This window comes from Pyxicephalus adspersus, chromosome 1 (assembly GCF_032062135.1).
Source record: "Pyxicephalus adspersus chromosome 1, UCB_Pads_2.0, whole genome shotgun sequence".
Classification (NCBI taxonomy): Eukaryota; Metazoa; Chordata; class Amphibia; order Anura; family Pyxicephalidae; genus Pyxicephalus; species Pyxicephalus adspersus.
The window spans coordinates 56,445,873-56,469,078 of NC_092858.1; the positions used below are offsets into that span (position 1 = coordinate 56,445,873).

The 23,206-nt window shown below is 37.2% G+C and overlaps 1 long non-coding RNA gene across 1 annotated transcript in view; it reads left to right on the forward strand.

Moving 5' to 3' along the window:
• The window catches only part of LOC140321777 (uncharacterized), a 108,961-nt gene extending 91,594 nt beyond the window's left edge, over positions 1-17,367 (forward strand). Inside the window, exon 3 of the long non-coding RNA XR_011919011.1 lies at positions 17,295-17,367. This is a non-coding gene — a long non-coding RNA (uncharacterized lncRNA). The remainder of the gene's footprint in view (positions 1-17,294) is intronic.
• The last annotated feature ends 5,839 nt before the right edge of the window (positions 17,368-23,206 follow it).

Consider the following 23,206-nt stretch of genomic DNA (forward strand, 5'->3'; position numbering starts at 1 on the left):
TGGCACATGAGTGACTTTCAACAATAAATGTGTACTGTAGTCTTCTTCATGGAAAAATAAGACATCCCCTGAAAATAAGACCTAGGGCATATTTTGGCATTACAAAAAATATAAGACAGTCCCTTATAATCGGGGAAACAGGGTAATAACAATAGTTCAATCCTGCAAATTCCTGATGAAACCTGTAGTACCTAATATTATTTTTTTTTAAATAATCTATTGTCTGTCTATTGTCTATCTAAGAAACTCTCATGTTATTTACATGTTCTAAAATAGGAAAAATTGGAGGCTGGCCACACCTTTAAAGTTTTTAACCAATACTGTTTAGACTTCACTACTTGTTTGTTTATTAGCATTTGAATGCACAGGGAACCAGTAATTACATCATTTCATTCTGTAAATGTATTTGAGCAATACGTTTCTGTATGTAAAATGAGTTTTTCTTGTGAGATTATTGTTGCTAGCTATATATATATATATATATATATATATATATATATATTTCCTTAGACAGGAGGGTGCTAGTAATTTCTGTAATTTTTAGAGCCAAATAATGCATATGTATATAGTATATCATTTATTAAAATACCAACCATTAAATAAGCATACACATTAAAATGTGCTAGCAAAGACAAGCTGTGCTTTCCTTGGAGGCATTTATTCTAGATTGCCCTAAAAGACTTCTGATTAGTAGAATACCATGGATCAGTACGCTATTCTGGAGTGAGATAAAAATGCACTTTCAGCTCTGGTCCCTCTCCTCCTCAGGGTGAGCAAGTTTCTAAGGTACCAGATGGCATGAGGTCCATTTCCTATCACTACTGACTCAGCATGCATATGACAGCCAAGTCAACAATCAATTGAGCATGCAGAAACCTAACAGGGCTGAAAAATATGTAAGTGAGGGTACAGCTAACACAAAAGTGTGTATATTGTCTTGCTACAAGTAAAAGGTGGGGCTAATGGTTAAGTGGACAAGAAATGTGGGATTCAAACAAGGGGCTCATTTACCTGCCCATCAGCCAAACCCTACACATAGCATTTGTGAGTTCATTTTTTTATTCATGTAAGCTAAAGATTCTGTATTGAGTTGTATTACTGCCATGTGCCCAGCTGATTCACGTGGATAAAGAAAAGAACCTTGTCAGGAGATGATGAGAGTATGCAGATAAAATTTGAAAGCCTGGTGAAATTGAATAAACAGAATAGATAGATAAATAGATTTCTGTAAATTTATGTATAAGTACTATATACCTTCAATGTATTATAAAGAAAATGCATAGAATTATTATAACACTTTTAAACTATTTCTGTGCACGTCCCCATATATATTGACTAATTGTTCATATTATTGACTATGTGTGTTTTTGCTTTTTCAGACCTCTGCAAAACTAGTATGTGCTTACACACTGTGGAATTCTCTCTTGCCTTTGAGCAAGTCATTTATCCATAGTACTCCATATAGGCTCCACAAAGCCGAAATACGGAAAATTTGAATAGATAAAAAGAAAAAATAAACAACCTAGTTCTCTAAACCAATTCTGAACAAATTATCAGTGTTATATAATGATTACTCCTAAAATGCTACAGAGCCATGTAGGTTTACATGGTATCCAATGTTTTGCTCATTAATAATCTGGATCAAACAAATTTTTTTGTCTTTGATATGTAATAGGGAAGATGGATTTGCTTTGGGGGTTTTGTCTTCTATACCCACAGTGACCACAAACCATAACCACTGCTTACTCACAAACATATTAATATATGCCATATTTATTTATACAAAACCCTTCTAAGCCAAATTTTAACAACACAATTAGCAATGGTGGTTGATCAATCCATACAAACAGCATATAGAAGCCAAAGATGGAAAGAATACTTGCATGTTTGCACTATAGCAGGATTCCCCTGGCCAGGGAGCAGACAAACAGGGTGTCGCTACTTATGTCTCCCATCTTCCTCTGATGTCTTTTGTCTTCATCAGAAGTTTATTCGTATATGTTAATTATACCTATTTATTGGCTGACAGCTAACATAAATAATACAAATACAAAAACAAAGTAGTGGTTGGGTATACTGCAAGCAACCTACAGCATCAGCAGGGATTGTACTGCCAAAGTTTCCATGTGATGGGCAATTAAATATCATAAGGCCCAGAGTATCTATTACATTGGTGAGTGCTTGAGAAGAGGTGGTGAGATGTGGAAGTTAGAGAGATATATTTGGTTTGTGTAATGGGGCCTAGAGTAGCTGCTAGATTGCTGAGTGCATGGGAAGTGGTGGAGAGCTGTGTAGGCTTGTTTGAGGCATGAAGCTGATGGATTGTGGATTGAGTGGCTGGTGGATTATAGACTGCTCTGGAAGTAATGGTATTGGGATATTGGCGACGGTAAGGTAGAGTACTATGAAAACTGGTTGGCCCATTGCTAGATTTAAAGTAAGATAATAATAAACTGTAGTGATTGGACATGGAGTATTGCATTGTGGTGGAGAAGCACAGGAAAAAGACAAGTGGGTTAGGGGCTGACTGACAACCTGTAGAATCTCAAGTTTCATCATAGGCAAACTTTCATTGCAATTTGTCACAAATTAGTCTGTAGTAAGAATACCGATGATCAAGTCAGTCACTCATGAATATAGCTTTTGATTTTATTTATGACCTAATGATTTCACTGTCAGCTTCATCCTTTTTCTTCTTCTCAGACTTGTGTGCCCTCAGTTTGAATTAAAAATAGGAGTCTTCCATGATGATCCTATGCTAGATGAAGCCTTTCCCACCACTAGAACTTTTGGTGTCTTTGGCATGAATAGTGACTGCCTGCCATCAGCAACCATGTGGCCATTTGAGCTGAAAAAGAAAAGCAAAGAGGTTATGAGACATTTATGCAGCAAATTACATTTTAAGGATTGATAACAATGAAAATGAAAATATTGTCAATTGTGAAAGATACCTACCGTTTTTCTGTGGCTGCCCCCAGGAGTAGGAAGTTTTGGAATAAGGAAGTCTTCAATTTTTTTTGACAGCACTCCCACTCTTCACCTTCATGATAGACTTTAGGTCATAGGTGAAATGGTCTTTAGGTGACTTTCACTTTGTCTGGAATGTTTTGAAAACACACTTTCTGTCATCACCTGTGTACTTACTTCTCTTATTTCTCTGGTGGATCCTCCCATCCAGGTATCAGTCCTTCAGAAACTTCTTCCAATGCGTTCCATATTTTGTGCGAGTCAGACTGCCAAAATTTGTCCCACAGGAGAGGCCTTTGATCTATCCGCTGCACAATACTTACTAGATTAATATGTGACATGACTGCTTTTTACCAATCTGCACCGCGCCCACATTGCTGGTACTGCTGCAGGTTATTCCTTCTAGATATGTGCTCTGCACTGCATTCTATTGATCCAATTAGTTGCACAGGGTAAAAACAGACTAAAAGTTCAAAAAGTTGGGTTACTGAAGAGCTGAATCAGAAATTGAATGATAAAAGTAGAACACAAAGGAGGAAAAGCCTCTGGAGGTGTAATGTGATACAGTGGAGAGTGGAACAGTAAAGAAATTGAGTAAGGAAGGTATGTACAGGCTGAGTAAGACCCAATAGCAAATGTGATGTAGCACTGCAGACATCCAATATTAAATGACTATGTCTAGTAGTTTATGGGTTGTTACGGACAAATATACTTGTCCACCTAATCAGAGGAAATCCAAGAGAAAATCCTCTTTAAAATAATTGTGGATAGGATCACCTTCTGAATAGCATAACCAATATAAGGTAATGTTTTTTCCCTAATATTTAAAGGCCACCATATTGGCTTTTCCTGTCATTGTTAACAATTGGGCTTCTCGTTCACAGTCTTTGAGTTTGGTGATCCATTGGTAACAGTTTACCACCTTTGTGGAGGATCCAATACACAGCACCCTCTCTAGGGAATTATGTACAGATCTCCTAATAAAAAAAATCAAACAGTTTAAGCATTTTAAAATTTAAAGACACTTCAGATTTTACCTAAATAATCATTTAAAGCATGCATTTATTATTTGAGCATTCTCTTACTCTAAAGCTGTTACCAGTTCATGGTGAAAGTTGTTGCTAAAGTCTAATTGAGTAGCTGAATACTCACCTTCACTAAAAAGAACCTGATTGGGTTTAAAATGTAGATGAATATTGGCATTAGGGCAATCAAATTTTAGTACAAACAGTCTTAAAGAAACATAAATGGGATGCATAATTTTTCATTCATCCCATGTTTATTTCTTTTTTCCCTTTTTTATATTAAATATGCTGCAGTGACCTCAATATACAGGCATTGGCACAAAAGGTGCTTTGATTCCTTGATACTAGATTTATTTGATGAAGACTCACTTTCAGAGACCTTTCAGTGATGCTCATGAAAATTAATCGCCAACCAAAATCTATTCTGTCCCATTGCAAATGGGGCCTGAGTGTACTCTGCATTAATCTTCCAAATACTCATAATATACAAACGGGTCAGTTTTAGACCTGCCTTGGGATTGAATTATTCCATGTGGCTCGCCCTGCCTGGCACTTTGCCAGCTGCTCAATCACTCACACTGCAGCACTGATTCCTAAAGAACCAATGTTTGCAGATTTGACAGTGAGTGGCGGTGAGCTATACTGGAACCAATCAGTCCTGCTTCCGTTTAATATCTATGGGACAACTGTAGGGACAAACTACTTTTAGCATCTCCCCCAAGGCACAGGTTCACTGGCATGTAGAAGCCGTGACTCATGGCCAGTCTGAACATAGCCTTAGTGATCTTTTAGGGCTACATGGACTTGACCCATATAGAAAGAATTATTTATCACTAAGCAGAGAAAGAGGAAGAACATCAATTATATCTACATGTTTCTTTTATGTATATGTTTATTATCATAAGTTTTCAATAAATAAATAGTCTTAAAAATAAGATCAGTCCAGATACCTGGTTTGTTAGCAGCATCTAAATGGGGTAAGGTGCCAGGATGGAAATTTTGGTTAAATGCTTCAGTACACAAAATAGTTAAAGAGCAGATAAATGTTACTAAAATCCCAGCCATTAATTTGTACTTTCAGGTATTGGGGTGATAGCTATCCTTAATTTCAGATAGACGTCTGAGAAGATGGATATCTATAGAAATCGAAAGAATAAAATATGAAGTTAGTTTAATAGTTTCTATCCTGTATTTTGTATGCTCAAACATTTGGAATAAAAATGTAATTGACTTTAAAGCATGTAATTTATTTTGTAAAGTCATTATTTTTACTGCTTTGTGAACATGTTTTACTAAGCTAAAAAGCAGTATTATTACCAGTGAAGGAATGAACACACTTATTGATGCTGAGAACATTAGTGTTCCTGCTGATCAATTACCGTGAATCTTCTACTTTTAAACTGAGCTTATAATGCATTTTAGAATAGGTCAATACTGTCTCCTGTGCAAAGTAATATGTCTAATTTGCTTCCATTTATCATGCATTTAGTTTAGTACACTTGGAAAATTAACTTGCTGTAAAGAAATATTAATTCAGGATGCTGCTTTGGATAATTCACTATGCAAAAAGACACTGGGGTAGATTTACTAAACCAGTAGAGAATGATTACTTATTAAAGTGAATTACATAAAGACATGTGGTCTTTAAATGCCCAATCATGTGCAGAAGAATTAAAAAACAAACAAGCAAAAACATTTTTTTCCTTCAATAAGATTGGACTATCCAAGTGAACACAATTTCATGTGTCCATTCAAATTCAACAAATGTGGGGTTTCCCCACCACCAAATGATATCAGTTCAATACATAAAATCATTAGGCCTTTACCTATGGCCAGGAGGGCATTTGGATAAGCCATATCTTTCATTAATTATAGGAGGATGGGTACAAAAACAGCTATAGTGTCAGTGAATTGGAAGTATTTGTATGGAAAGCATGAGAAAAAATGAATTTATTTATTAATTGCAAGGACTCTCATTAAAAAGGTGGACTTTCTATTTGTAGTTGTTTAAGGGATGGTGATTTAATACTTTAATTTATCTTGTTAATGTTTTTTTCTTCTTTCTGACTGTTCTCGAATGTGTAAATGTAAAAATGTAAAATGTCCTGCTTCTGACCAGTTTTACACTGCTGCATCATCTGTAGTCTCCTAGTGAAAGTTTGATAAAATTAGGCAATGACAGATTTTCCTCAGTGAGGACAGCGACAGCCTTAGCAAACTACTGGCAGTAGGTCTACTATGGTTCATGAAAAAACATATGTAGCTGCTAAAGTTACCTAAAACAAGGCTTCTTTTCAAAACTGCAATGAATAAGATCGGGGGCTGCTGAAACTGATTCTCAAAGAAAAAAATCAATTTCATGCCAGAATTTGCCCTGCCAGTGTGTGCTGTTCCTAAGTTTCATACCATAGTTCATCTAAATGCACAACATATGATAGTAACATACAGCTTTCTTTATAAAACCAAGTTTCTTCATTCACATATATACACTTTAATTATATATATACACTTTAATAAAAGCTGTAGTTCTTCAAATGGAAATAAAGTTATCTTATACTATGTTAGGTGCACATGACTTTGAGTACATTTTCTACAAGTACATAAGGATACTGAATAATACCTTCCTGTATACAGAACTGAAATGTAATGCAATGTTTTCATCTGTTCCAGCTATCTTCTGTGAGATACAAAATGTATGTAATGAAAATGAGAAGAGAAAGAACTGTGTTAAGTTTGAACAGGAGAGCAGCCTGGGGTGACAACGCTGCTTCTCCATAGATGCAGTACATAGAGTGAGTGTTGTCCCCCCAAGACAGGACATGTGTCATTGGTTAAAATAAAGGAAAGTATCCGAAAATAAATACATGCAGCCACCATATTTAATGACCGCATTATAAAGCGATACTTGTTTTTGGTTTAGAGATTCTTTAAGCTCTTAATGTAAACAAACTAATTGCTCTGTGTATCAGCTGCTCCATTTTCTGATATTAAACAAATCCACGTGAGGATGGAAGCATGTATCTGCTTGTATCTATATTATGTAGTGTTGCAATAAGTCTTAATTACATTGTAGCTGCTAAATGATTGTCAGACTGCTATAACCATGGCAGATTACCTCTTGAAACTCTATCAAATGCCTTGTTTGGCTGTCATATGCTTGGGTTCTCTTTTGTTTCCTATATGGATCTAACAACAAAGGACTCATTTTCCTCAATTTGTTAGGCAGCTAATTACAAACATTGACAAAGCAGTAGATGGACTGGAACAATCCCAGGAGACCTGTGGATGAGCATTTGTTAAACATTGTACACATGTGAAACAAAGGACAAAATAAACTGTTGAATTGAGGGTAGCAGATATTAGCTAAATGTCTTTGTTCATTTATAGATTCTTACATCTACATGTGTCTCTCTGGGAGGTGAACATGGGTTTTCAGCTTTAAACTGACTGGTTGAATGGTTTCATTACATTTCATTCAATCTTGTAAAAAATTTTACAGCCTTGTCGCTGTGCAGAGGCACATTACAACCATCCTTGGCCCTGGAGGGTACTTATAAAAAAACGTACCCTATGTATATTTCCAAAATCAGTCATATAGTTCATTTAATTATTTATATACAGTTGTGTTAATTTGCTAGATATTCACTTAGTGAGGATATGTTTACTTTGTATGTGCAGGGCAATTGAATCATCATGTGCAGGCAAATGAAAACACAAGGTTTGTAGATGAGTATTCTCTACTCTTTGAGGCAAGATGCTGGAAAAGTACTGTCTCATATCACTACCTTTCCCTCAACGGGGCTCACAATCTAATGTCTACCATAGTCATATGTCATTAACCTAGTCTAAGGACAACTTTTAAGGGAGAGTCGATTACCTAACTGCATGTTTTTTTTGGGATTTGGGAGGAAACCCACACACAGATAAGGGAGGAGCATACAAACTTCTTGCAGACAGTGTCCTGGCCAGGATATGAACCTGTGACCTAGTGCTGCAGAGTGCTAACCACCAACTGTACTGCCTGTTAAAGGAGAACTGAGCTTTAAGGTATAACTTTTTTTGACTTTTGTGGAAGGTAAAAAGTTTTGGAACCTCTCAGGCGTTGCTGTCTTTGTATAATATTTTTTTTTTACCTTACCTTACCTTACCTTACCTAAGTAAGGCTTACCTTACTTACCTTTCAGTCTTTTTCTCTACTAGTTCTCCTTCTAGTGACTGTTCTATAAAAACTGTTTCTATTCTCTACTTATGTTGAATCAATTCTTGCCAACATACAACAACAACACTGTCTTATACATGGCATCAAGAGCCCACCTACATTATTAGAGTAAGGAGGACTGTAACAGCAGCTGCAATGGGATCATGAAGCAGGGTTAGTATTCCTCTCTTTTATATCTCAACATACTAAACAAGCATTATAACCTGACTAGAATTCAGTATTAAAACCAAAATGCCATATGAGATAACCAAACTTAAAACTGACTTATAAATAAGAGGGAATTTTTTTGTATATAGTAAAATAGGGTAGATTAGGCCTAACCATAGACGAGAAGTGGGATGAATTACATAAGTATAGAGCAAAATGTACACATAATGCCCTATAATACTTTATATATAATAGCACTAGGACAATCTTAAACAATAAAAAGATACATTACATCTCTAAAATATACACTCCCTGCACAACTAGAACCTAGAGCAGTAATCACCCAGGAAAAGAGATACATTCATGTGAGCCCTATGCAATACATACATTGGTCCACACGCTCTTGACTGCTGGGATGGGAACCTTAACAGTGCCCCCCCTTCCCCCCAAAAAAAAATAAGCCCAGTTTTTTGGTCTTCAGACTCTTTTATCCTAAAGATATCTAGATGATGTTGCAAATCCAATGGGGATTATGTATGATTTACCTGCCCCAAAACACCAGTTTGTTTAATTCACTTTGGGCCTTCTTTCTTATGGGAGCAAAGACCACTATTTTACATACTTCGGCAGTTCAGGTAAACAACTGGCGAAGTGGATTTTGGATTATTTCTTCATCTTTATTGATCAATTGTAATTATCAGTTTCAATCAATAATATGCAAAGCACAATTTACAGTGAGGAATAAGGTAATAAGTGAAGGTAATGAACACTAAGAAGGCTGTTAGAAGCAAAATGATAATATAAGCTGTAGATAATGAGCTGTAAACTTATAGCAATATTGGCCAGTCCAGTAAACATTAATAACATATTAACCAATAGCATATACATTATCTGAATTTATACTGAAGGTGGAAGACCCTAGAAAGAAATTTACTGTATTGCACCTGTGAGGTTTCTCATTACATGTTAAAGGTTCCATAATAAATGACCCTACAGAAAAGGGAGCAAAACATACCATAACATAGAAAAATACATTTAAAAACAGTTTATGTTGGTTTAATCCTGTAACATCTACATATCCAAAGAATGCATACAGGTATTTAAAGCATACAGTATCTAAACCTAAAAACAAAAAATGTAATGTTGTTACATGGATTGTCTGCATTCATTTGTTTTCAGTTTTTTTCCCACCAGTAATCCTGCCTGTATTACACTTTCTGTCCTGGGGTGACAAGAGTTGCTCAATAATTTGTATCTAATGAGAAGCAACCTTGTCAGTGTAGGATGTTATGCTGATTTAGACTACAAATACCTCCCTCTCTCTCCCTTACAGAAAATAGCTGGGAAAGCTATCGTATTTAAAGTAACAATATAATAATAGCGAAAACAGCCTGTCCCTGTAGGCTTACAAACTAAGGGGATAAGGGGTAGAGAACAAGAGGTATGGGGGCCAGTAAACTGTGTACAAGGTGAAATGTTGGTATCTGAATAGGGTCAGAATATATGCTTCCCTGAAGAGGGGACTTTTTATGTTATATTTGAAGATACACTGGGAGGGTATTGTGGAAGAGAGTTCCAGAAGAGAGTAGAAGTAGAGAGTAGAGTATGTGAAAAACCCTAAATGCAGGAATGAGAAAGGATATCTTTTACATTTCTCACCAATTGGCAATTTGCCAGTTTACCAAGAGGATCCTGGGCAGTTCCCCATAATCCAGTCCATGCAGCACGCGGCTCTGTGCTCACTGGTCAGGGTACAGCAGGAGCGTGTGCAGCTGTGAATGATAGTTTAAAAGGGAAGACATTAGCCTACGCTGTGCAGGTGCTTGGTGCTCTGACCTTGCATCAGCTCCTTAGTGTTTGGGACACTGCTTGGTGCACATCTATCCTCTACCCTGCTCTGACCTCCTAGTTACCATCACCACCTTGTATACTGATGTCACCTTGCTTGTGGAGCATTTCATCTGAGTCTCTGGAAGTCTCCTCTCACAAGGCTAATAAATCCGCCCTTTTGAGGGGTTACCCTGAGTGCAGCAACCTGGAGGCACTTTGCAGCAAAGAACCCGGTAGTCACAAGGATTACTGGCCCACCACCCCTGGTGAAGACCAGGTTTAGATTAGATTACATGCCCTGGGTGATTCCATGTTACCTGCTATTAATTGTATCATATTTGTAACATCTTTTTGGGAGATTGAGGGGCTATCTGAATATTGGATGGATCATTAAAAAGATACTAAAAGGCATCTTTTTTTCAGATATTTTATCGTCGGGTTCAGGATCACTTTCAGTAAGGCCACGTGTCAAAAAATGGTTGTGTTATAGAAAATAACAGAAAAATAACAAATTCTGAGGTGTATTATGCACCCAGGAAACAGATTAGACTTAGAACACTGGTAACAAACATGTAGCATATCACTCATAGGGGCATTTTATTTCTAGTGCAACCACAGACTGGCACTATTGTTCATGAGTCATTTAGGCTAAATGAGGTTTGCGTAAGACTGTCAACAGTGACCCTTGAATGGATCATCCAGCAAGAAGTAACCTATACAAATGAAAGGTTCTCTTTTTGCAGAGTTCCAGATTATTTCCTTTGCTGCCCCCAGTAAAAATAAGCTTCTGAAACATATATGTATATCTTTCCATATTATTAACTGTTCTTGTATATAAATCAAGTTGTAATTTAAGCTCACTGACCCTGTAATACAAAATCTATTGATATCATATGGTAGAATAATTCAGTGCAATAATAATCAGAACCTTCCTGCTAGAATATAACTGGAGGATGTTTTCACTGGCTGTCATTATTATTTCCATTCACTGATTTATGATTTCACAAGGCTTGCTCTCATCAATTACAGCAAACCCAGTGCTTCAAATACTCCTTGCACAAGGCAGACCATTATTAAAAAAATTAAGTTTTCCTGTGTATACAGCAGCTAGACCACTTTTCATGACAAAGTTGGTAATTAGAACAGCGATTTAATGGTGAATCAGGCAGAAATATTCAAACCATGACAAACGACTTTAATAATGTGGCTTGCAGTGCGTTAACAGAGATGAATCTCACTTCCTAAAACTCAAGGCTTTTCTGCCTGCCTTGAAGATAAAACTGTCCAAGAGGTATTCCATACCCGTTATTCAGAAATGCCTTCACTAGGTTTTAAGTGGCCCAAATAGCTTGCAAATGCAAAAACATCATTCAGCTCTATGATTTTTCTTCTCCTGGAGGTACCAGTGTGCAGAATTGTCTGCAAGCCAAAGATTTAGTTTTCCAGCTTTACACTTATCGTTTCTGTACTGTGTTCATATCATAACCTCCGAACTGAGGGATAGCAAGGAAGTCACAATGAGTTCCAAAACTGAAAGCTTATTTTCGTGTTTGTCATCAGTCGCTTCAGACCACATGCTTTCCACCGTTTGAAAAATGTCATTATTCTGTCCTTGCTGGGGCCTCGTAATTGGATAGTAAGGATGTTCAAAGACTAATTTAGTGAATTGCACAATATTTTAAATGGAATTATGCTGGCTTATAGGCCCTCAAGGGACTAAACTAGAGGCCTCTTGAGAAAACCTGTTTATCAGTAAATGATATTAGCAGTCTTCACATAGCTTTTGTCTTCATTAAATTGCTGCTCTACCAATTGAGGGTCACATCTGAGGCTTGATTTGATAATTTGTCATTATTGCCTTGTTTATTGGAGCATAAAGTTGATACAAGGTAGACTGTGGAGTTAAATACGTTTATTAACCATTTCTGCAAAAAACAAGCCCTCTGATTTTTAACTAATGAAATGAAGTAACAATTTCACATGAGGGCCTTGACACATATAAACACACAGAGATTTGTAAGATATGAAATCTTTCCATGACACTGATCACACTGACATATTGGATCTCATCAAAATTTACCTATATGTGATATGGGAAACAATAAAAATAAAGCCATTCATAGCTCGACCTTTCATGTAATGTGCCAAATTCAGGAATCTCTTGTGACGAGGGAAGTTTGAGATGTGTAGATTTTGTATGATGGGTGCTTGTGTGATTGGACACCAAAATTTCCCTTGTCTATGGAATATTTTTCTGCATTTTTCTCATATGATAGATGTCAACGTCTTGAGGGAAAAGTGATTGGAAATTGCCTTCCCTGAACAAACCAATGCAGGGGAGTATGCACTGTATGTAGCATACAGATTTAAACAATTTGTAGAGAGTTTCTCCTCTGGGGAGGTGGCACCCCATGCAATAATAACAATAAATTTAACCTAATTCCAGAGGTATGGAATCAGAAATGTCCCAGTCCACCCATTCTGATAATTTTGACTTGAACGACCCACTGACCTACTATCTCTTAAAGAGGAAGTAAACTGAAAAATGCCAAAACCGGAAAACAATTCACTTACCTTTATTCCCACGGTGCAGTCGATCGGTCCGGAGGTGTCTTCCATAGGGTCCCGCGTCGTCCTGGTATCTGTCTCTGAGCCGGCAAGCTTGGCACTGCCATCTTAGCCTCTTCTTCCGGGTTCTTCTTCCTACATCACTGGACCCAGGCGCGGGATCGGGTGACGTAGGATGGAAAAAAACTTGCCAGAAGTTACAGGTTGCTTAGAGATGAGATGACATTTGTTGTCCCTTTAGGGGCTTTTTGCTGCCTGTACTCTTGCCACCTCTCCTGTACTTGCTGAAATAAATGCCAGCATGACACAGGAGAGGAAAGAAGACTGTAACTGTCTTTTTTACTTTGATTGACCATATCTAAAGAATTTACCTCTACCCCATGCCCCTGGTGCTGGGAAAACAGGTGTGGAAATCCAGAAAAAGCAATGCCCAGAAGCCTGGTGAGCAGACACTTTCTAAACAAGCTGGAGGTGAGGGATCAGGGGGTAGCACCACACTAAGATGCACAGTGTGGCAGATAGCCTGCTTGGGGTTAAGGGTCAAAGGGAGCTCATGTAGATGTGTGTTTAGTGAACGTGTATGTTCAGGTGCATAACTATCACTGCAGGGGTTGAAATGGGGCAGTGGCCCATAGGGTGCAGACATGCCAGTAAGTGCCACTACTCTTTTTTTCTTAGTCTTTTGGCATGTTTGGGTGAAAGGGCACCATCCAAAATGTTGCAAGGTCACTTAATAATTTCTAATTATACCCCTGATTTTATTTTTTTTTTTTAAGAAATCCCTATACTTTTTTTATTCTTTTATTCTTTACAACATTTACAACAGTTTGCATATTCTTTACATTATTGAATTTACCCAAAGCCATGAAACTTGTACCATTATTATCTAAACACAGCACGTCTAGGTAAAAGGACTGTCAGCCATTTGTTTTAAGTATAACTGTTTCAAGAGTTTCAAATAGAGGCAAAACCAAAACAAATCCTAACACACATTGTTTTTCCAATGTGTGGTTTTCTGGACATTAAAATTTTACATCTTGTCTACGCATTGATGTTAGCTACTGATGGGTAGGTCGATTGGTGATACAATGGAACAGACACTGACATGGTTAGGATTTGCACTATTCACATCCTACTGTATCCTAGTAAAACCTTCATAAATGCTGTGAATGAAAGGGAAATGAGGAAACTACTGTGACCAACAGTCTCATGGTTTGCTGTAATTTGTTATTTAGTTCTTATGCCCCATGCTTCCCTTTAGCAATGTTAAAATCATATTACTATCATAATACAATTCCTGGCCTTGTACATATCTATGATTATTTTTTACAACCTGTATCAGCTTAGCAATGTAATAAGGTAAACTTTAAACTTGCTCATTATGAAATATCTGTTACTGAGAATCCTAATCAAAGTGCCTATGCCAGTGCAATTAGAATACATACTTGTCATTTAATTTGAGAAATAGAGAAATCCAGGGGACGTAGTATGCATCATACATACTGAACACAGATGTTCATTAAATGTCTACAAAACATGGTTGTAATTGTGCAGGAGGTAATACACTCTCCAAATAAAATGAACAGGATCTGCACTATAACTATTCATAAATGTTGTAGGTAGGCCTTTGGCCAGCCTGTTAAATGCTCCCTTTTTAATTCATACATGTAACAATGTTTGTTAGAAATTCCAGTACAGAATTGAGTTTGAGCTTCTACAAGTAGAATGAAAGCATTGCAGACATAGTTGCAGATAGATCTAGCAAAATATGTGGATCAGAAGTCCTCCAAGTCCTCCCCACAAATGGAGCAATAATACAACACCATATATGCAGGTCAATGTGCCCTGTCCTGTGAAAAAAACTTTGTTATTTGATTTGGTCTGCAAATATTATGCCAATTATATCCTATTTCTTCCCGTTTATAGTATATTACCATTCTCAGCGATTTAAACATCTGCACAGAAGTCAGTAGTTGGAAAAGACATGTAATCACTGGCACACAGTGCTGAGTGCTGGAGGCACTGCTATGATAGATGGCTGCATTTGACTAAGTGAGATTTTCAGGGTAGCAGACACTATATAGAAGAATAAAGTAGTATCTTTGTTATAGTGAATGAAATATATATTCTTCATTTTTGCCATTTTTCTCTGTTCATTAATATGTAACTACACATTTTCTCGAGTCTCAAATTAGATGGTAGAAGCAGACATAGATATATTCCTAGATGAAGATACTTTGTCAGGTAGGAAATGCTCATTTGTTAGCAACAATTTAACTTATTAACATTTTGTTCCCCTGGAGATTTGACTTTAAAAGTCCTGTGGCTATGATTAGACAAAGGTAGCATGAGGAAAAGAGAACATACTCTCCAAAGTTTCTTATATGGGATATTTTTAAAGAAAACTTTCTTGTGAATATATATCTGTTATTTTGTTCCTAATTATATACACACACATATAGTTTCCAGTGAAGTTTATATTATTTTTGAGGTTCCTGCTTTGAACTTCTGATGGTTCTGTTTTATGGATTTCAACATCTGCACATAAAATGTAATGTCTGCTTTTCTCTTCTGCTACCTAAAACTTACAGTTAGTCATTTGATGTTAAAAATAGTATTACTCACCAATACAGTTCACCTGTGTACTGCCGTTTTCAAAGAGTTAAAGTGGAACAAACCCTTTTCATACTCACCGTTCTGTTATAGGTGCCACCATCTTTTCCTTCTTCTGTTCCTTATTTCAATCTTTGTCCATCTTGATTGTCTGGGGCGACATTTCATCAGACCTTACAGCCACACCAGGGATGCGTCAGCAAATTTTATAAGTGGTGTTCCTGAACTTGACCTGGTATCAGCATCTTTCTGTCCTACTTCAGCAGAGCTCAGGTTGGGCAGTTAGGGAAAAGTGCAGTTTTTCTGCACTACAAGTGCACTACTGATAAAGTAAGAGAGTGACAAAAACATAAGCCCATACGTCTACTACATTGAAGTCCAGTTACTAGCTGGGGGTGGGGAGTATAGAAAAAACGGGCCCCCAAGCCCCTTGCAGATAAGGCTGTGCTGCATGACTGAGCTGTGTTAGAACAGAATGAACAGAAATCCAAATCCTATATTAGGTAAAGCTAAACATTTATGTAGTATATGTATTTCCTTTATGTATTTCTTCTGTATATATCCTATATTTTTTTTTTCTGTGTATATCCTATAACCTGTATGTATTTCTGCTGTTTAGTTAGCTGCTTGCCTAAGGTTCAGCTTCAAAATCCTTATTGTAAATGTGTGAAGATATATATACCATGCTAATACACAGGAGCCAAGCTTTAAAAAGACTTTTTTTCCTGGCTCCAAAAGTGAGTTCTCATTAGCGTGAGTTGTGTTGACTCTAATTATTGTGGACACCTGTTTACTGGGATTTGGGCTGACTGTACATTTCATTTAATGTAAACAATGGGACAGATGTCAGATAATAATGGCCACCTACAAACATGGGGACCATGCCAGCGCAGGCACATTAGTCAAACAAATCACTTTGATATATGTTATATTCTTAATACATGATCATCAAGCAATGCCCCTAGCCAAAGTGGCACAATTACCTCTTGCCTGGTGTCAGGATATTGGCTAGTGGCTTATTAGCGCTATCTTAATAGCCAAGCAAGTTATTCACTGGCAAAATGATGAGTATGTAAATATTATAGGGATCCCATAAAATAAAATAAAGAATTATTGTTCATGATAGGAACTTAGCTTACTATATCAAAGGTTTTAAAAACTTGCAAAAAGAGTCAGAAAATAAAATTATTGATTTTGCTGAGTTATGTTAATGTAACAATTAAGGACAGCAAAGGTGACAGTTGTGGTTCAATGGGTTTGTAACAGGCCTATGTTAAGTTTAGACTTGCTGTAGTCTTATGCATCTCACTGTGGCTGACACCTTGCTGGTCACTAGGGATGAGCGAGAATGCCTCCGCCTCTGCCTTCTTGCGAAAATTTCCTCAAATTTCTGATGGGTCTACGGAATTTCGCTGAAACGATTTCACGAATTCCATTGACGTCCACGGTGCAGGTTGTCTCGTTCCCTGGGCTGTACTTATCATTGATAAGTAGGGCCCAGTGACCGTGGGAACCTACAGTCACAGCTAATTGGAGGCACGCAGGTGCCTCCAATCAGCTCTGACTGCAGGCAAAGTCAGATGAACTCTCAATGGAGATTCTCCATTGAGAGTTCATTTGAGTTCAATTCCCACGGTCCCTGTTCTTTACTTATCATTGATAAACATGAACATGTAAGAAAGGCCCGATTCACTGTGAAATCGGAATTACAAATTTTGCTCGCTCATCCCTACCACTGATATCTTCTTCTGCCATTTTGTTGGCCAGTTTGGGATGACGTAATTCCTGGTACAGAAATATAATTTTTTGTATATATTATGTTTTTGCCCACAGTTTAATGGGGACATTCAAAAGGTTTCAAAATTTTTAAAGATTTTTGGTGATTGAGATGAACTAAAGGTCTTTTGTGCTCAATTATTTTGCAGATGGATTTTCAAAAACAGAGTATGGATAAGCAAGACTGTGTTCACTTCAGCTCTCACTTCAGCAAGTTTCTCTATAAGGTAAGCTTTTCTAAACTCAGCAATGCTTCTAATGCTTTTCTAAACTCAGCAAATCATTAAAGGACTAAACAATTGAAAATACCAAAAAGGGGTTTGTTTGTCTATATTTTTTTTATTCTTCTGTTTGGTTTGTAAAATTTGCACCATCAAGTCACCCTTATATGATGTGGTTTTTTTTAACAGTGTAGTTAGCTGTACCTGCCCATATCACATTTAACCAGTACTCATTTGATCAAGATTCTTGAGTTTTCTTCTGTTCTGGAAGCTTACAGATCCCAAGTAGCTGTTTCTAATCTAAGCAGTTTCCAGCCTTGAAGTACACCATAGATGTAAACAATGTTAAAAAAATTGAACATACATATGATAAAGGAAAAGTGGCCAGAAAGGTGTTAGTGAAGGTCTGTCATTAGGCTGCCAGTCTTCTCCCTTCCTTCCAGGGTTCACACTGGGAATTTGATATAAAGTGGCCCATATTAAAGTTCTCTTTATGAAGATAAGTGACAACTGCAACTCTTTCCTTGGAATTAGAAAGGTTTGTTTAAGATTTACAAATGTACCAAGTAAACTTACTTAAAGCGGAACTAAACTGTAATTAAAAAAAACACACTCAGCTTTAATTCCACAGATCCCTCGAAATCACTGGAGATGTCCTTAATTGGGTCTCGCACCAACCTGGAATTCCCTGGGCACCTCCAACTTGCCCTGTCTTCTTCCTTCTTCTGGCTACGTCACCCAATCGCGTACTGTGCAGGTGTAAGATCAGGTGGCATAGCCTGCAAAAAAGGATGCCAATCTCACTGCGCATGTGTGAGATTGGCAACTCTTTCCCCTCAATGTAGGAAAATGCCCCTTCTGCGCATGCCTGACATTGGGCATGTGCAGAAGGAGCAGCCAGAAGCCAGGGATACATACATCATGGATTCCGAGAAGTTCTACTCTTTCCTTGGTTGTCTACCCTTTTATATAAAGTAAAAAAATTAGTTTAGGTCCACTTTAATATCAACTTATGTCTATTTATATCAAATAGAAACTGTTTCTATTTGGAGGCACCCCAGCCTCTAAATGATTGCATTGTTTATTCTGAAAAGTCAGTATGAAAGAAAGATAGTGGATACAGAAGCAAATTTGGGTTTACCAAATATTTCCCCTGTATACATATGTAGTGGGCTGTGTAACAGGGGGCATCACAGGAGTATGTCTTTCCTCTTTCCTACAGACCAAAAGGTGTCCCTCTGTAATGAATATTAAAAGTCCACCACTTTTAGCTATCGGCAGCTACAGCGACTGTCATAGTTTAACTATTTTGAATTTGGCGGCATTTTGGTTCAGAGGTTAGCACTCCTATATAAATCCAAGGTAATAATAATATTGATACTTTGTCTCCCTATGCCTAAATCATATCAGTTCCCTCTGGCTGTTCCAAAAAACAGATTTTTTCGTAGCAAATCCTGATATGTCTTTTTACATCCAAACACAAAATGTGAACATTGATACTCAGCTATTATTGTGGCTTTATAAATACTGTTTATTAGTTTCTGTTCCTTTTAAAACTATCCACCACCTTATGTTTTTAGAGAACAGTTATCTAAATAGAGATTTCATTAAATGGTTTAATATATGATTTATACAGTAATGACATGCTCCAATTAAGTCAATGTTTACAAAATTGTTATCATGCTGATGAACAATGTTTCTTACTTAGTAGGTAAAACAAGAACTGATTAAAAAAAATAAAAATAAAATTAGGGAATTAAGGGGAATTTAAAAAAAAATACAAAATACAAGGACTGCCATTTCTGTACCCTTTGGGAAATGCAAAATATTAGTTAGTGATCCATACCAAATCTTGAAAATATTAAAACAAATGTTTCAGCATAACAGCAAGGAAACCATTAGGTTCCGAAGGGGGTCAACAATGGCAACCCAAGTGTTTCTCCTATTACATGTTTACATTAAGGAAGCCCTTCCATTCAAATGTATAGTCAACTTACATTGGCTGGGTCATCTCCTATTTACAGATCACCTACTATATTTTGGTGATTTTAGAATTTTGCCACCTCTGCATTTCACAGGACACACCCCAGTATGACAGTGATGCCCAACTGCATAACACAGGGGTAAGGAAACATAATTCTGCCCATTACATGTGTCTTTTTGACCTACTCACTGTTTTCCTGATATGCACATCACTTCTTTGGACCGCATTTGTCAGTCAAAATCCTAGAGACTTGTTACTACCTATTAAGCCGAAAGAACATAGGATGTCATTCAAAATTCTCCAGATCAGGGCCACAAAGATGCTATCATTTACATGTCATATATATATATATATAGACACACACACAGATTACATACTTGTGAGGGACATGATTATAGAAAAATTGATAACAACTAAACAACCTGACATTGAGATGTTAATATGTGTAGAAGAATAATAATGGGTATTAATTTTATGCCAATAAAGAATGGATGATGTTAATTGTAAATAACAATACAACTTAATAAAATGTGGCATTCATTTCATTGTAATTACATCCCCACAACTCTCTGAAAATAACCACTTTCTTTATCACATTTGCCAATAAATGCCTTCTTTCATTTGCCCTTGCACAGTTTTAAAGTATATAAATGTCATTTACATCTGTACTTCCTAAGTGAGTAGAGAACTGAAAAAGGAAATAGGATTGAAAGGTTTGAACTAGAGGCACGTTTACAAATTTGTGCTTCTGTAATTTTGCTTTTCATAAGACCAAAAGATGCTTAGCCAGCTGTTAGAGGAAGGGAAGAATATGACGTCGTCAACAAGGAACGGCTCATCCAAAGTTGGATGATATCCAGGTTTATGCTGTAGATTTATGTACTTAATTTTGTCCCTCGACAAAATTCAGATGAACATTCCCACTCAGTATACAGCAGGAAAATTGCTACATTATAGCTGCGTTAATGGTGATCAGCATGCTAATGAGCAACAGAAGGTTGTTACAAAGAAGAGAGGTTCAAAGAAATATGACCTCAAGGAACAAAAACACGCAGCTCTTCGGAGAATGCAAATAACTCGTTTGTAGGTCATATATTATTTGCTTTGGTCATTGTGGAGCAGGGAGAATTTAATTTAGCAAGGCAAACACTGAGACATTTTAGTTCTAGACATGGTGTTATGTGAAAGGACAAAATATATGTCTAATAGATGCAGTAGCAGTCTCCAGCTTTATTGCTGTGATTGACTGTTATTTTCTTTTAAAGAGGACAACAATAACATTTTATTATAAGAGGGGAGTTAAAAAGCCATTTGCTAATATAATACCAGACGTAGCACATTTTTACCATATCTTTGTATTGTTCTTTGAGGAATAAAGCCTGCATTATGGCACTATGCATCCTCTACAATGGGAAATTATTGGTGGCTGATCCTTTTTATTGAATCACATTAGACTGACCCAGTCCAGAATTTTTTTGATAGTTTATAGTTTTGTATTGAAGTGAAAGAGTGCTCTGACATTCAGGTAACATGGCATGCTTTGTTGAGTTTATTATTATATAAACTGAACCATTTTTTAAAGACAGTCTTTAGTGTTCAGGGACTCTCATGTTTTTCTAACACTTGATTTCCACCGCTGCTTACTTTGTAATGATAACATTAAAAACAAAAGAGAATTCTTTTTTCCTCTCCTCTTCACTTTGTGGTTTCACATGGTAAACATTACATTCAAATGTATGCCTAAGTAACATATTCATTTGAAAATTAAGACATTTTCAGAAAATCTAGCTTATTATACATGCACTCTGCAACCTGTTGCCCAATTTAATAGGGTAAAGAAAATATAAAATAAATAAAATAGAATAGCTACCTTCATTTAAGCCATTCCACATGCACAGAACAAATGCTGGAGAGCTAAAGGATTTTTAAATATTTTAGGTAAAAGTTACTAAATAAATAACACATACTGTTAAACAGCTTTTCTCATTTTTTTTTTTAACACAAAGAAACCCATGAAATAATTTAGGTCCCCCTTGTAATATTATTAATGGACCCATAGAGACACAAACCCTTATATTGGTGGTAAGTGTAATGATCACTTACATTAGTGGTCAGTGGGGATGTTTATATTAAACATCAGTGAGAGAAAACCCCCCCTAATTTGTTAATCCGTGGGAAGACTACCCTATTTATAGACAGCCTAAATGATGCATATAGTAGGTGGTTACTAAGGGATGGAAAATGTTCATTGCTCAAGCAATTGCCTCAGCATCCTCTATAGGAACCCCTTGGGTTTGTCATGGTGCTGCAGGGTAGGATGGTGGACTCTCCGTGTCAGCAGCCCATTTGGCAGAGACATGTGTGGGGTGCAGAGTCTAAGCAGCTGCCCGGTCTTCACCAGAGCCTCCAGAGGTGAGGATGATACACTGCAGGCAACTGCCAGGTTGCGGCCCCCAAGCACACAGAGGCAGGTGACTGCTGACAGGAATCAGGCGAGGTACCGGAATATGAGACAGAAGCATGGACAAACAAGCCAGTCAGGGGGGGCAGCAAGCAGGAGTTGACAAGAGTTAAAGCCAGAGTCTGTACACAGGAAATCAGGAACTGGAGACGCAGACAGGAAGAGCTGGAACCTGGAAAGGGAACTCCTTGTTCAGGCAACTTCCTGTTGCCAGTCACTTCCTTTTATAGGGGGTCATGAGGCAGATGGAAATCACATGACCTGGCAAGTAAGAGAACCCGCCACCAGAGGAAGTGCAGGAGCAGAGGCAGCTCAAGTGGTGTTCATACTTCTCCCAGCAGAATATTCCACAGAATATTCTGGTTCTCTGGGGAAAAGCTGCAGCTCTCAGGGGATCACATTACTCAGACCAGGAAGTGACCAGTGGACAGGATTCCTGAACATGGCTGCTGCTGCTAGCTGCGAAGGAAGGTGAGATGGAAGGTACAGACACAGGCACATCTCCTGGTCCTGTGGGGATCTGTGATGGGGTTCCACCGAATGCTGGTTCAGTAAGCCTGTTCTATTGGATGAGAAATTAGAACATATGACCTCAACCTACAATGGACCTTTGGCCACAAAAAAAATACTTAACTATATATATATAAAATATGCAAAGACATTACAATACAATACAGCTTTGTGAGAGTTCACTTAAAATAAAGTTAGCTCAGCGTAATTATTATCAAGGGACAACATCACTGTCCATTCCAATCAAAGCCTGTCGTGTTTCCCATATGGACCATACCACTTGCTATGAGCTGCACATTCCTAGGGAAAAAGCCCAGGATATGCAGTCAGTTTCTCCATTGTGTTTTATCCTTTTATAAATAAAACTAGATAATGTATTCATGTTTTAATGAAATCCTATTTAGATCAAATGAAAAGTCATCCCTAAAATGTTAATATAGGATATTTTGTAAAATATTTCGATATACTGTATTAAAATTCTGCTGTTTCATATGAATACACACTGGACTTAGTTTGTAAAGACTAAGGATAGTATAGTATATGCAGTCAGTGTGCCCCATGTAAATGTGGGGTGGTAGGGGTACATCTATGGACATTATTATTTCCAGCATTTGCCATTCTAGGAGTACAACACCTGCTTGGCCAGGTATGCTAGCTCTAAGCACAGAGAACTCACAGGCAGCAAATCAATGCTCACACCAAGTCCCAGGGGTCAGATCAGGATGGACATTCTATTATGTATGCACCTTTAAATTTATCAGACTGTTTGCCAACATAAGGTTGGCAAAGATTTCCCTTGGCATTTCAGCAGTCATTTTACAAAATGTTTTCTGTAAATATAATAATATTCTAATACCAATCTTACAAACATAGCTATACAGTCCA